This window comes from Amphiprion ocellaris, chromosome 5 (assembly GCF_022539595.1).
Source record: "Amphiprion ocellaris isolate individual 3 ecotype Okinawa chromosome 5, ASM2253959v1, whole genome shotgun sequence".
Lineage (NCBI taxonomy): Eukaryota > Metazoa > Chordata > Actinopteri > Pomacentridae > Amphiprion > Amphiprion ocellaris.
In genome coordinates, this window is record NC_072770.1 from 38,058,661 (window position 1) to 38,071,365 (window position 12,705).

Here is a 12,705-nt window from a genome sequence, read left to right on the forward strand (position 1 = left end):
ATCCCTCCTGTAAACGTAACCCAGCGATCTGAACTTTTGTAAGAACACTTTCTTCTTCTGCAGACGGAGAAAGATCAGTCTAATCCTCCTCACTCTAATTTAGATTAGCCCCGAACACTCCATCTAACACGACGCACAACATTCACACAGGATGATCGCTGCTTGGTGTGTTGTTGGGAAATATAAATGTGTTTTCAGGATGTCTGTGATGTTTTTGTGTCAGTATTTGTTTATTTCTACACATTTTTGTGGCCAAAACCAGACATCTGCAAACACAAATGATGGAAATTAATCTTTCGGCTGAATATTTTATTGTGATTACAGTCATTTTATCACATTTTATAGCGAGAAACATGTCTCTTTAATCAAAAAACAATTTGCAACTGCGAAATGTGCAATATTTAAGTTTCAGGAGTGATTTTACTCATTATCTGAGTTTAATCGGCAGCATTACTCTGCTTGTCAGGGCTTCCACAGTGAATGCATAGTCCTGACAGTAAAGCATGAATTCATTTTTTTGGTCTTTGTGGTCGTTTTACGTCTCTTTTTGGACATTTTGTGTCTTTTTGTGACCATTTTGTGTCCCTTCTAGTCAACCACAGTGAATGCATAGTCCTGACAGTGAAGCATGAATTCATTTTGTGTGTCTTTGTGGCGTTTTTTTTTTCTCTTCTTGGTCCATTTGTGACTTGTGGTCATTTTATGTCTCTCCTGGTCAGGATTACCACAGTGAATGCATAGTTCTCACAGTGAAGTATGGCCTTAATTTGTATGTCTTTGTGGTGGTTTTGTGTCTCTTTTTGGTCATTTTGTGTCTTTTTGTGGCCATATTATGTACCTTCTAGTCAGGACTACCACAGTGAAGGCATAGTTCTGAGAGTGAACCACGACTCCATTTCCTTGTGGCCGTTTTATGTCTCTCCTTGATTATTTTGTGTCTCTTTGTGGTAATTTTGTGTCTCTCCTGGTCAGGATTATCACAGTGAATGAAAACCAAAAAGATTTTCTACGCAGCAACAAAGTGAACACACAAAATGAATTGAAAACAGTCCAAAAAGAATACAAATTGTACAAGATGACTCAAAAGTCCTCCAGAATTATTCTAAAACATTCAAAAATTACTTAATGTGTGTAATATTAAATGACCAGAAATGTGTCTCAAATAAGTTAACAAAAGTCCACAATGACTCAAAACTGTCCAAAATGACAGAATTTTGTTCAAAAGGACTCAAAATGTACAAATACAACTTGGACCAGGTATGCTGGTATGAGTTCAATCCAAAAGAACTCCTTTGAGGTATTTTAAAGAGGAAGTGATTAATCCTGGAAGGCTGTCGATGTAAAACTCCACAAAAAGTTGTGTCAACAATAATGAGAGCAAATCAACCCATTTAATGGATCGTTCCTGTTTCAATCATCTCAGAGGAAAGTTTTCATCAACAGCTGAGAGCGACTCTTAGCATGCTGTTCCTGAGTGCATATCTATTAATCTGCATCCTGGTTAGGAGACTTCTGCTGCTTTACATGCTTATTAATACATGAATCTGATGCAGCGATGTTCTCCATTAAAGTCCCAGAATAAGTGGCAGTCAGCAGTTCTGCTCAAACTGATGGAGGTTCACCATTAAACTCTCCTACATCAGGTGTTCTATGCACTAAAGATCAGTTTTCCTTCTTTTTTCCTCCCTTCTGCTTGAAATCGACCCTGAAATGTTCATTATGTGGGTCAGATGTATTATTTTCTTCTCGTGCACTCAGTGTTATGATGTTATGGGATGTTTGAGTGGACGCAGTGGTTGAGGTCGTCTCAACCTGAATAATCTCCCCGCCGACCTTCAAGACGCTAAACAGAGTCGTTGGTAACTCTGTGTAGTCTTCGTATCGCAAACATCTTCCCTCCTTATCGTGTCCGTCTCCATCTGCAGCCTCCGGTCCGAGGTATTTGTTATGAAAACAGCATCGCATGCCGTTCTAGCACATTCCCACACGTTTTGGCATAAAACCCACCGAGCCTCTCGTCCTGGACGGTCGTGGGTGGCGGAAAGAAGAAGAAAGAAAGAAAACGAGTTAGTGACCTGCACTGGAAAAAATGCTCCTCTCAAAAAAACAAAAAAAAACTTGTTTCAAGGAACTTTTACCTCGGAATAAGTGAAAAAATCTGCCAATAGAACAAGTGAAAAATCTCTTGGTAAGATTTCTTGAAATACGATGTGATATTTAGAATATTGAGATCTTAAAACTTATTTTAAGCTCTGTTTTTCCAGGAACCTCCGAATTTGAGTTGCTTTAACCCTCCTGTTGTCCTCATTTACAGGCACCAAAAAATATTGTTTCCTTGTCTGAAAAAAATCCAAAAATTCAGCCAAAAAATTCCCCAAATTTCTGAAAATTTGCAAAACTTTCAGGAAGAAAATTCTAATAATTCCTTAAAAGTTTCCCTTAAAAGTTTTATTTAAAAAAATCCCCCAAATTGGTCAAGAAAATTCTTGTAAATATTTTCAAAAAATGAGTAAAAATCTTCAAAAAAAAATCCTAAAAATATCTAAAGTGATTCCATATATATCAGTAAAACTTCTAATATTTTCTTTAAGAACATTCACATAAAAATCAACCAAAATCCAGCGAAATTCGCAGACTTTAAAATGGGTCAATTTTGACCTGCAGGACGACATGAGGGTTAAACTTATTTTTTATTTTTTCTTGTGAAATTCAACTCAAAACAAGATAATTTCAAGATTGTTTGACTTAACAAGATATTTCAGATGCATTGTCTTAAAACAAGTCCCTCCATCTGCTGAAATGTCTCTTGTTAAGTGAATTTATCTTAAATCAAGTGGGATGAGACATTTTGACTAGAAATAAGACAAACAGACTTGGTAAGATGTTGAGTTTCTGCAGTGTTCTGGTCAGATCTCACTGTTTTCTGCGTCACATCTTTCATTCTCTGCTCCACCCTCCGACTGTCGGTGCTTCCATTGTTTTCTCGGCTATATTGCTGCTTTCTGTATCTCCAGCTCATCTCCCTCGCCGTCTTTTCATTTCCTCTCCTCACTTCACTTCTTCTTTCGTTTTTATCTCAGCTGATTGGAAAAAGCGTTGCTGAAATGTGACATATTATTTGGGCTTTAGGAACAGATACAGCATCTGATGGCGTGAATGATGAACATACAAATTAAAAATCTGCACATCATTGTGCGCCTCGGCGTCGGGATTAATGTCAACAGACTCTTGTCTTTCTTCCTCCTCCTCCTCCTCCCTCCATCTCATTTCCTTTCCTTCTTCCACATTAATCTGAGCCAACAGACCAGAACCGGATCATCTGAAATTTGAAAATGTTGTTGAGTTTCCCACCAGTAGCTGGTGAATGTTAATCTACGGCCGTCCCAGCAGGAAACGTTACACTTCCTCACTTTTTGTTCCTCGTTAAATGCAAATCTGACATTTTCTAATTAGCTGGAAGCTGCATGTTGTATTTTTGACATCCTTTCTGGACCTCTCTGATACTGTATGTGTTCCAAATCTGGCTCCCGGGGGAGGCGAGATGCTCCAGAGGTCATTTCTACCCGAATATTTAAGGAGGAATTTTTACTCAGTTGTAGAACAAATACTCAGACGCACTCATGATGCAAAAATACTTGTGTTGCAGTCATAATCCAAAGACAGTAAAAGTGAAGTTAAGCATTAAAAGTGAACCTTTCTCTCCAGAGAGTGATGTCCAGTGTTGACTCCACATTTTTACTGTTGAAGCTTCTCGAGGTGGAGCTAATTTTATCTACTTTATACTGTATATGTGATCAGCAGATAAATCTGAATGGTTGTGAGGTGGTTCAAAAGAAAGAAGAAAAGCAAAATTTTCCTTCAAGGTGCTATCAAAAAGTTCAAAATATGTGCCTATAAAAAGCAAAACCCATACCCATAAATTTGGCCTCAAAAAGTCCACTTGTGCAGCGTTCCACTGCTCCAAATGCTCCTGCTACACTGTTAATGCTTCCTGAAAATCTCTTTCTACAGGTGTGTATTTGCGATTTCACCATGGATCTTGGACTTAAGCAGAAAGCCAAGATCAGATTCCATCCAACTGATCCAACCATCATCACTGGTGATGAGAGCTGGGCTCCAACCCCAGAAAGAGTGTCAAGGTCAGGAGAATGTGCTTGTTTTCTTGACCATTCATATGGTCGTGGTTGGACTTTGAAAGAGGAGTTCTGCCCTAAAGTCATGAGGTATCGGACGGAGACGATTAGACACAAACCTCTTACCTCCTGATTAAAAGAGGAAGGAGAGTGGAAAGTTTTGTGTTTTTTCTCAAGTCTGCTCAAACTTAAGGCAACATATGTCCCTAAGAAAGGACTTATTATACGGTTTAGCACAAAGCATCAGTGTTGCAGGAGCACTTGGAGCAGAGTTTCACTGCATGAGGACACCAGTTCCACTCAAAAGTCACCTAAATTTAAATGCACTTTTTGCTTGTTGTTGGTGCACACCTGGAACTTCCTGTGTTCGTCATCGCCTTGCTGACTGAACTAAACACACTGGAAAAAATGCTCCTCTCAAAACAAGAAAAAAAACTTATTTCAAAGAACTTTTACCTTGAAATAAGTGAAAAAATCTGCCAATAGAACAAGTGAAAAATGGCTTGGTCGGATTTCTTGAAATAAGATATGATATTTAGAATATTGAGATCTTAAAATTAGCTGGGAAAACTTATTTTAAGCTCTATTTTACCAGGATTGTCAAGCTTAGGTGTCTTAAAATAAGCCAGATATGCTTTAAAAAGATAGTAGTTTTTCACTCAAAAATATTTTTTTGCTTTCATGTAACCTCCTAAGTTGAGATGTATTAAACTTATTTTGAGTTTTCATGTAAAATACAGCTCAAAACAAGATAATTTCAAGATTGTTTGTCTTAAAACAAGTCCCTCCATCTTGCTGCAATGTCTCTTGTTCAGTGAATTTATCTTAAATCAAGTGGGATGAGACATTTTGACTAAAAATAAGACAAATAGACTTGGTAAGATTTAGAGTTTTTGCAGTGCAAATGGAGAAATCTGTTGAAAGGCCACAAGCCAAACAGACTAAATAATGAACAACAATCCATCCTGATCTATTAGTCTCAAGAGGAGATTTAAGTACAAGCAGCTAAAAACAGTTTGTCAGTCAACACCTGGATGCTCAAGGTGACGAGACTCGATTAGAAGAGGAAGGACAGTAGAAAGTTTCATGTTTCTTTTCACATTTTGCTTGATAAGTTTTGTTTATACAGTTTAGCATGAAGCATCAGTTTGAATTCAACAAAACACAGAGACAACAGAAAAAAGCAGACAAAACAAGCCCTCGTTTTGTTTTCCTCGACGGTATCAAACGGAGACGTCCTCGCAGTGCAGGCGATAAGCAGGAATCGGCGTCTCAGACTTTGATAATTCTGAGTTTTGGGGAGGAAAGGCAGCAGAAGGGGAACAGAGGATGTGCTGACATGCAGGAATCCTGAGACGGAGAGTTTCACGATACTGTAGATGGTGTGTCAGCCTTTCTGTCAGCGGAGGAGGGAACTCCAGCGAGATGAAGCAGGAGAAGCAGATGGTGAGGGAGACGCTCTTCTGCAGCTCTTTGTTGGGAGTTTTTGTGAACAACAGTGCAGCCTCCTTCTCCTTCGTCTCGGTGTTTTAGAACCACCTGTGCTGCTGTTCGTACCTACAGCTGCAGTAGGTGGTTATGAAACGGCGTAGGCCTGAACCGTTACTCACTTGGTCGTCATGTGAAAAGACCCTTTCATAGATAGTTGGATCACAGAAGGTCAAGGACTGAGTGAAGTCGGCTGAATCACAGCTTTACTCTGCAGCCAAAGGAAAGAGTAGTTTTCTCCTGACTCACATAATAATTATATAACTCATAGTACATGATGTGCACCGTGAAGGAGGATTTTCTTTGTGACGTTGCACAGAACCTGGACAGTATACGGCTGGAATCAACAGTCTGGCTTGTAGTAATATTAATTTATGTAAGAGAACACATCAGATGAGGTTGATGTTGAGGATGTTATCGAGGTTGCAGGTTTGAACAGAAAGGAGAGTGGATGCAGACACTTTTTTGTTAAAATTTAATGCTAATATATGTATTTTTTATTCTAAACTACCTCCTGATGTCACGTTTTTGAGGATTTGAAGCTCCGATGAGGTACAGCGTGACCAAAAACAACATCTACAGCATCATAGCAAGAGAATCACTCAGAGAACGCAGTACTTCTCCAAGGCTGCTCAGTCGTTGTATCCACTGCTATCTAACATTTTAATGTAATTATAAATATAATAGATATTATTAAGGTGCAACAGCCAAAAGGGCACTCAAACCATCTAAAACAAGATGCACAGCAATTGAAACGACATTTAATTTGGCCCTAAAATGACACAAAAGGACCAAAAGCAATACATGAAATGACCAAAACAATATTAAAAATGTCACAAATAAGATACAAAATGACCATAAAGTCATTTAAAATGTCCAAAACAAGATGCAAAGTGGCCAAAAGACATTTAAAACTGTCCAAAATAAGATGCAAAACAACCAACAGGAGACTCAAAATGTCTATAATGACGTGGGAAAACAACCAAAAGGACACTTTAAATGACTGAAAGGACACTAGAAAGGTCCAAAACGAGATACAAAATGACTAATGACTATTTAAAATGTCCCAAATAAGATGCAACACTACCAAAAGAATACTAAAATGTCCAAAAAGAGACGTAAAATTACATTTTAAATGTCTAAAATAAGACATAAAATAATCAAAACGACACTCAAATTATCCACAAAAGGCATAAAACCAAAAGACATTGACAAGAGCAAAAACAAGATGAAAAGTGACCAACAACACATTTAAAATGCCCCAAATAAGATGCAAACAGCACTCAGAATGTCTAATATAATGTTTTTGTCCCAGAATCATAAATAATGTTGATTCTTTATGAATAATGTTGGGTTTATACGTCTTATTTCATGTCCTGTTGGCAGATTTTTGCAACAATAGATGTGATTTTTTTTATACTAAAGTGGACGACAGTTAGACTTCCATCGCACATTTTCAACCAGAACCAGCAGGAAACCTTTCAGCAACGTCCAGCATGTTCCTGCTGGTTCTTCTTCTTCACGTCAAGGAGAAAAGAACTGTCATGATCAGGAGCTTCTCTTTGTTTATCATCCATCAGGAGCTAAGAAGGTTTCTGGACGCTGCTGTAGATCCCGTCCTCGGAGCGTGAAGCGGAGCTGGTTACCAAACACAGAACATTTCACGCTCCTTTAGCCCGTCTTCATCTGTTTTATGCTAAACAAACTCTCCGGGTTCGTTTGTCTGCTCTGTAGCTGCCAGTTCAACACCATCACTGTATCCAGGAGACATAAATTAGTCTGAAACAGTCCTGAACGCTGCTTGTTTGCTGCACATTTTGATCCATTCTCACACAGCAGCAGCAATGTTGAAGCATTCGGATTAAAAACAAACAACTCGTCCATGACAGGCTTCACCAACATTAACTGTTTTTGAATCGCTCTTAAAGTGGAAAATATCACTTGATCATTTTGGTCATCATGGGTTCAGTTAGTGTTCTACCTACATGTGGTTTTCTGGCTGTTATACCTGCTTTTCATGACATTTTTGCACCTTTCTGGGTATTTTTTTGAGCATTTTAAAAATCATAGCACTCAGTGGTGGATTTTAATCAACACCACCTTGAAATTAGCATCTCCAAAAGACCCTGGTCTGCTTTATACATTCAATGATTTTGATCTACTGGAAACAATTCTTTCTGTGTTTCCACCAAATTTCATGGTTGTAGGAGTTTTATTTCTGGAGATACTGAACCATTAAAATGGCTTTAAGGTGTTTTTTAACAGTAGAAATACGAACATAACTTCCCAACATAATTAGGAATATAATTACATATATAAAATGTATAATATTATTTATATATATATATATATATATATATATATATATATATATATATATATATATATATATATATATATATATATATATACACCAATAAGCACCAATAATTACAAATTTTGCTCCTGCTGGAGCAATTCAATCATATAAACTTGCTGGAAACTATTGTCTGTGTTTCCACCATATTTCATGATTGTAGGATTTTATTATTGGAGATATTGAACCATTAAAATGGCTTTAAGGTGTTTTTTTTTTTTTTTTTTAACAGTAGAAATGCGAACATAACTTGCCAACATAATTAGAAATCTAATCATGTATATATAGTATATTATAATACATATATTATATGTATATTATACATTGAAACTTACATCTGCATAGATCAAAATTCCCCAAAAAACTGTGGTCAGTAGAGATGTAGGATTCTTTCTGGGGCACCAGTAACACCTTATTTTTTAAATTTTGCACTTTTCCCCCATTTTTAAGGGCCAGTAATTCAAACTATCACACCTACTGGAGCAATTCAATCATATAAACCTTCTGGACACAATGTTTTTACCAAATTTCATGGCTGTAGGAATTTGGTTTGTGGATATACTGAACCATTACAATGACTTCATGTGTTTTTAACAATAGAAACACAAAACATTTCACAAACATAGAAAAATTGTCAAAATTCAGCCAAAACATTTTGCAGAACTCGGTTTCAGATCCAAAATAACAACAAAAAGATGGAGCAGCAACAGATTTCATGAATTCTGTCTGATTTAACTCTTTTATCATCTACTTTGACCCAAAATTTAGATTAGTATTTGCAACAAAAAACATTTTTTTCCAAAGGTCAACAACAGAATTGAACCTTCTGTACAAATGACTCCACATAAAACCACATATCTGACATGTAGCTGCCTTACAGCGATGCTACAACTGTCTCCCACTATTTATACTTCTGCTGCTACTGCTGTTTTATTAAATGAACCAATCCCAGATGGTGCTCCTTTCCTTTCTTTTCTTAATAAACCTGCATTTTCCTCTGCTCCCCAATCCATCCTCCTCCAGCTTCCTTCCATCACTCTGTCTGAGAACATCTGTGTTCGGTGTTCTTCAGCTGCACAGTATTTATATCGGGGTATTAGTGTAATTGCCACATTCTTCAGGCGGCTCGGTGAAGAATGCGGTTGTCTGGCGGACAGATAGAGCGGCTCGGTTTCAGTAGTAACAGGTGCAGGGAGGCTTAGCGCTCGCCAGACGCTGGATGAGTGGGAATGTGGGACACGGAAAATGTGTGATTGTGTTTGTAGGGGTGAAACAGAACAATGGAGATGCAGTTCTGCAGCTTTTTAAAGCCAGAGACGGTCGAGGTTTCAGGCTTCTCGTGAACATAACGTCTCCTGTATGTCTTAAGAAAAGTTTTGCACAAATGTTCACTTGGACTCAGTGTCAAAGTGATCAGAATTTGGTACCCAAAGGTCAAAGGTTCCTTGAGGCATCATGCAAAAATGTCTAAATACACTCCAAAAAATTGAGTTACGACAACTTTTAAGGATATTATGTTCATCCAAAACAACACACTGAGTTAGGAGTATTAGTTTTCCACTAAAATATTAGAGATTTTTAATAAGTAGTCTTAACTGTCTGAAATAGCAAAATGATGATGAGGTGCCGTCAGACCATTCTTCTTCTGCAGAATGGGATGGCTAGGTGGATAGCTTCAACTGAAGGGTTTAGAAGCAGAGGGGTCTGACCCACTTTAGTTTTCAGAAACATGGGTTCAAAGTTTGACTACTAAAATAAGACCATAAAATATTACAGAAATTATCTAAAACTCAGATTTTTTGTGGGTTAGACCACTCTACTTCTAACCCCCTCCTTTGTGAACTAAGTAACTAAAAAATAATGTCTTGACTTAGAATCTAGACCTCAAAGTGAAGAAAATGTTCAGGGAAATTTCGTTAAGTAGCATCAGCTTGAATTCAGTTTGAAATTTGACTTTAAATTACACACAGCATTAAGTTGGTGCAACATTATTATGATTTTGTAAACTTAATCTGTCAAAATAATGTTTGCACCTTCAGAAATTAATGTAAATTTGGAATTTTTTTTTGTCTTTTTCTTGCAACCATGCATCTAATTAAGCTGTGACAGTAGCACATTTTAATTTTACAGTGTATATCTATATATTTATGTATGTGTTATGGTAAAAACTATAAACACTGGTGGATCGTTGAATTGCAGCTGGGTAAAATCTTAAGTAAAACATATTTTTGATTAATATTGCTATTTTTCTATGCTTACCAATATGCTTCTTTGCCTCCTAGAAGAGAAAATGTGATTAAGACAGCTTTAAGTACTTCAGTTTTTCTGTATTTAATCAATACGATGGAATTACGGCAAGCAGGAAATATCAGAGCACCAATGAAATCATCCAGATGTAGCGTCACAGCGGCTTCAAGTATTGACTTAAGCCTCTATTTGTGAGTGTTTTGCAGTGAAGTTTGGCATCATTTGAAGTGAACATGTTCCGTTTTATTGTACGTGAGGAATAAATAACAACTTTAAAACAACTGAATGTCTGCAGAAACCATGGAAGTGTTGGACAAATACGGCTAAGCATCGATCTAGTAGCACCCTTGAATGCTTTTAGTCCCGGTTTTCAGCCACATACCAGCATCATTATGGAGAAATGTTGTTTTTTCACCGCCTGAATGCTGTGATGTGACGGGCTGATGTGGCGTGTTGACCCTCCGTCTGAGGTGAAGTCTTTCTGAATGCTGCTGCTGCTCATATCACACAGTGTGATGCAGTTATCTGTAGTAAAGCTGAACTCTGCATACGCTGCCGGACCCCAATTACCCCTGCTTGGCCCTGGGTGTCAGCTGGGAACATCTGTATGGACGGATGTTGTATGTTTCCACTGTCACGGCTGCAACCGATTGGGAACTTGAATTTAAGGCACAAAAGAGTTTTATTTTGGTACATTTAGTTGATAAAACATATTTTTGAGGTGCTTTCTGTTGGTTTCCAGAAATTTAAGACATCCCAATCCTACAACGTTTTCGTAGATAATGCTCACCTTAAGTACATTATAGGTTGAAAACTCAATCCAATGTGTACGCTTGACAACTTTTTTTGCAACAAAAACTGCATTTCTGGATCCAAACTGTTGCTTAATGTTACATAGGTGGTGAAGAACTTTGTTTTTAATCTCTGGTCTCTACCAAATGACATTCCTACACAACTAAACTGCATCTCAGTTATGTTTTGAACACAATTTATTTTCTGCCAGATTAGGTTTGTTTGTCTAAATGTAGAGGTCATTAAGTGTCTGAGGTCATTAATCACCACATTAGTCTTTGTCATGGTGCCCCTTTGCTAGCTAAATCCTCACAATGCTCTCTGCTCACCAACATGAATTCATTGGAGGTCATTAAGCATCACAGAAGTCTTTGTCATGGTGCCCCATCTTCTGTGATGATTAATGACCTTCCCATGAGTTCATGTTGTAGTCAGAGATCATTTATTTGGTTTAACGAGTAAAAGGGGCACCATGACAAAGACCTCTGTGATGGTTAATGACCTCTGACTAGTTGATGTTGTAGACAGATAGCATTGTGAAGGTTTATTAAAGGGGCACCATGACAAAGATTTCTGTGGTGATTAATAACCTCCAATTAGGTCATATTGCCAAACAGGAAGCATTGTGAGGGTTTAGCTAGCAACGGGCACCATGACATAGACTTCTGTGACCCTTAATAACACTCAGCTGGACAGCATTACTTCTCTTCAGGCAGATATGTAACTGAGCATATTTGGCCCAAATCACATCAGTCAGCAGAAACAGCAGACAAATATTCATTGTGCTTAACTTGTGTTATTGATTAATCCATTGATTATTGATTTAGACAATTATTTGCAATTTACATTCCTAGCATCCTGCCACAAATTGTGCTCCCCTTTCAATCACCAGCAACACAGTCGATGTAAACAAGGGATTAAACTTTGGTTTGATACCAGTCAGGTAAAAAAAATATCTTGATCAACTCCGATTCCCATCTTTCTCTCAATTGAAATGAGACATCCCCATTGAAAATTAAGACGATGAAACATGAAATCCAACCCTTGTCTTGGTGTTTACATGGACATGTGCAACCCTCTTTTAATTATACTGTGGGATTATGATGTTTACACGGAACTCAGAGAAATCTGTTATCCATGTTCCTCCTGGGGCTGAGCTGCTGCCCTAAGTGAAGGAGTCTGACTGTTAAATTCTTTCTAATTTGAAGGTTTTGTTCGCTCATCCAACTGGGTATCAACCCAGAACTCTCTGGAGGGATTAGATATCTCATCCGGCCTGGGAATTCCACAAAATCCCCCATGAGGAGCTGGAAAACATCAGTGGGGAGACAGAACTTCCTGTTTGTCCTGTTGCAACTGCAAAAAAATAAACAAAAAACAGGTCATCGGTCAGTTAGATTCGAGATTTTCAGGGTTTTTTGCTTTTCCAGAAGAGGTTAGAAAATTTGTAAATAAACTTTCTGTTGGTGATTTAATGGTAGAAACAGCGACAACAAGCTGATGAAAATATTTTCCTTCTCTAAATATCCTCAGAGTGGGCTGTCTGTGAGCCGTCCACCTTCTGTCACGTTAATTATTAGCTGGATCCAAACCCTCACAGGTCGTCTGCCTACACACGGAATTTAAATAATGAAGGCTTTTTTTCAAATTGGAATACGGTATTTAAAAACTGTTTTGCACTGGCAACCT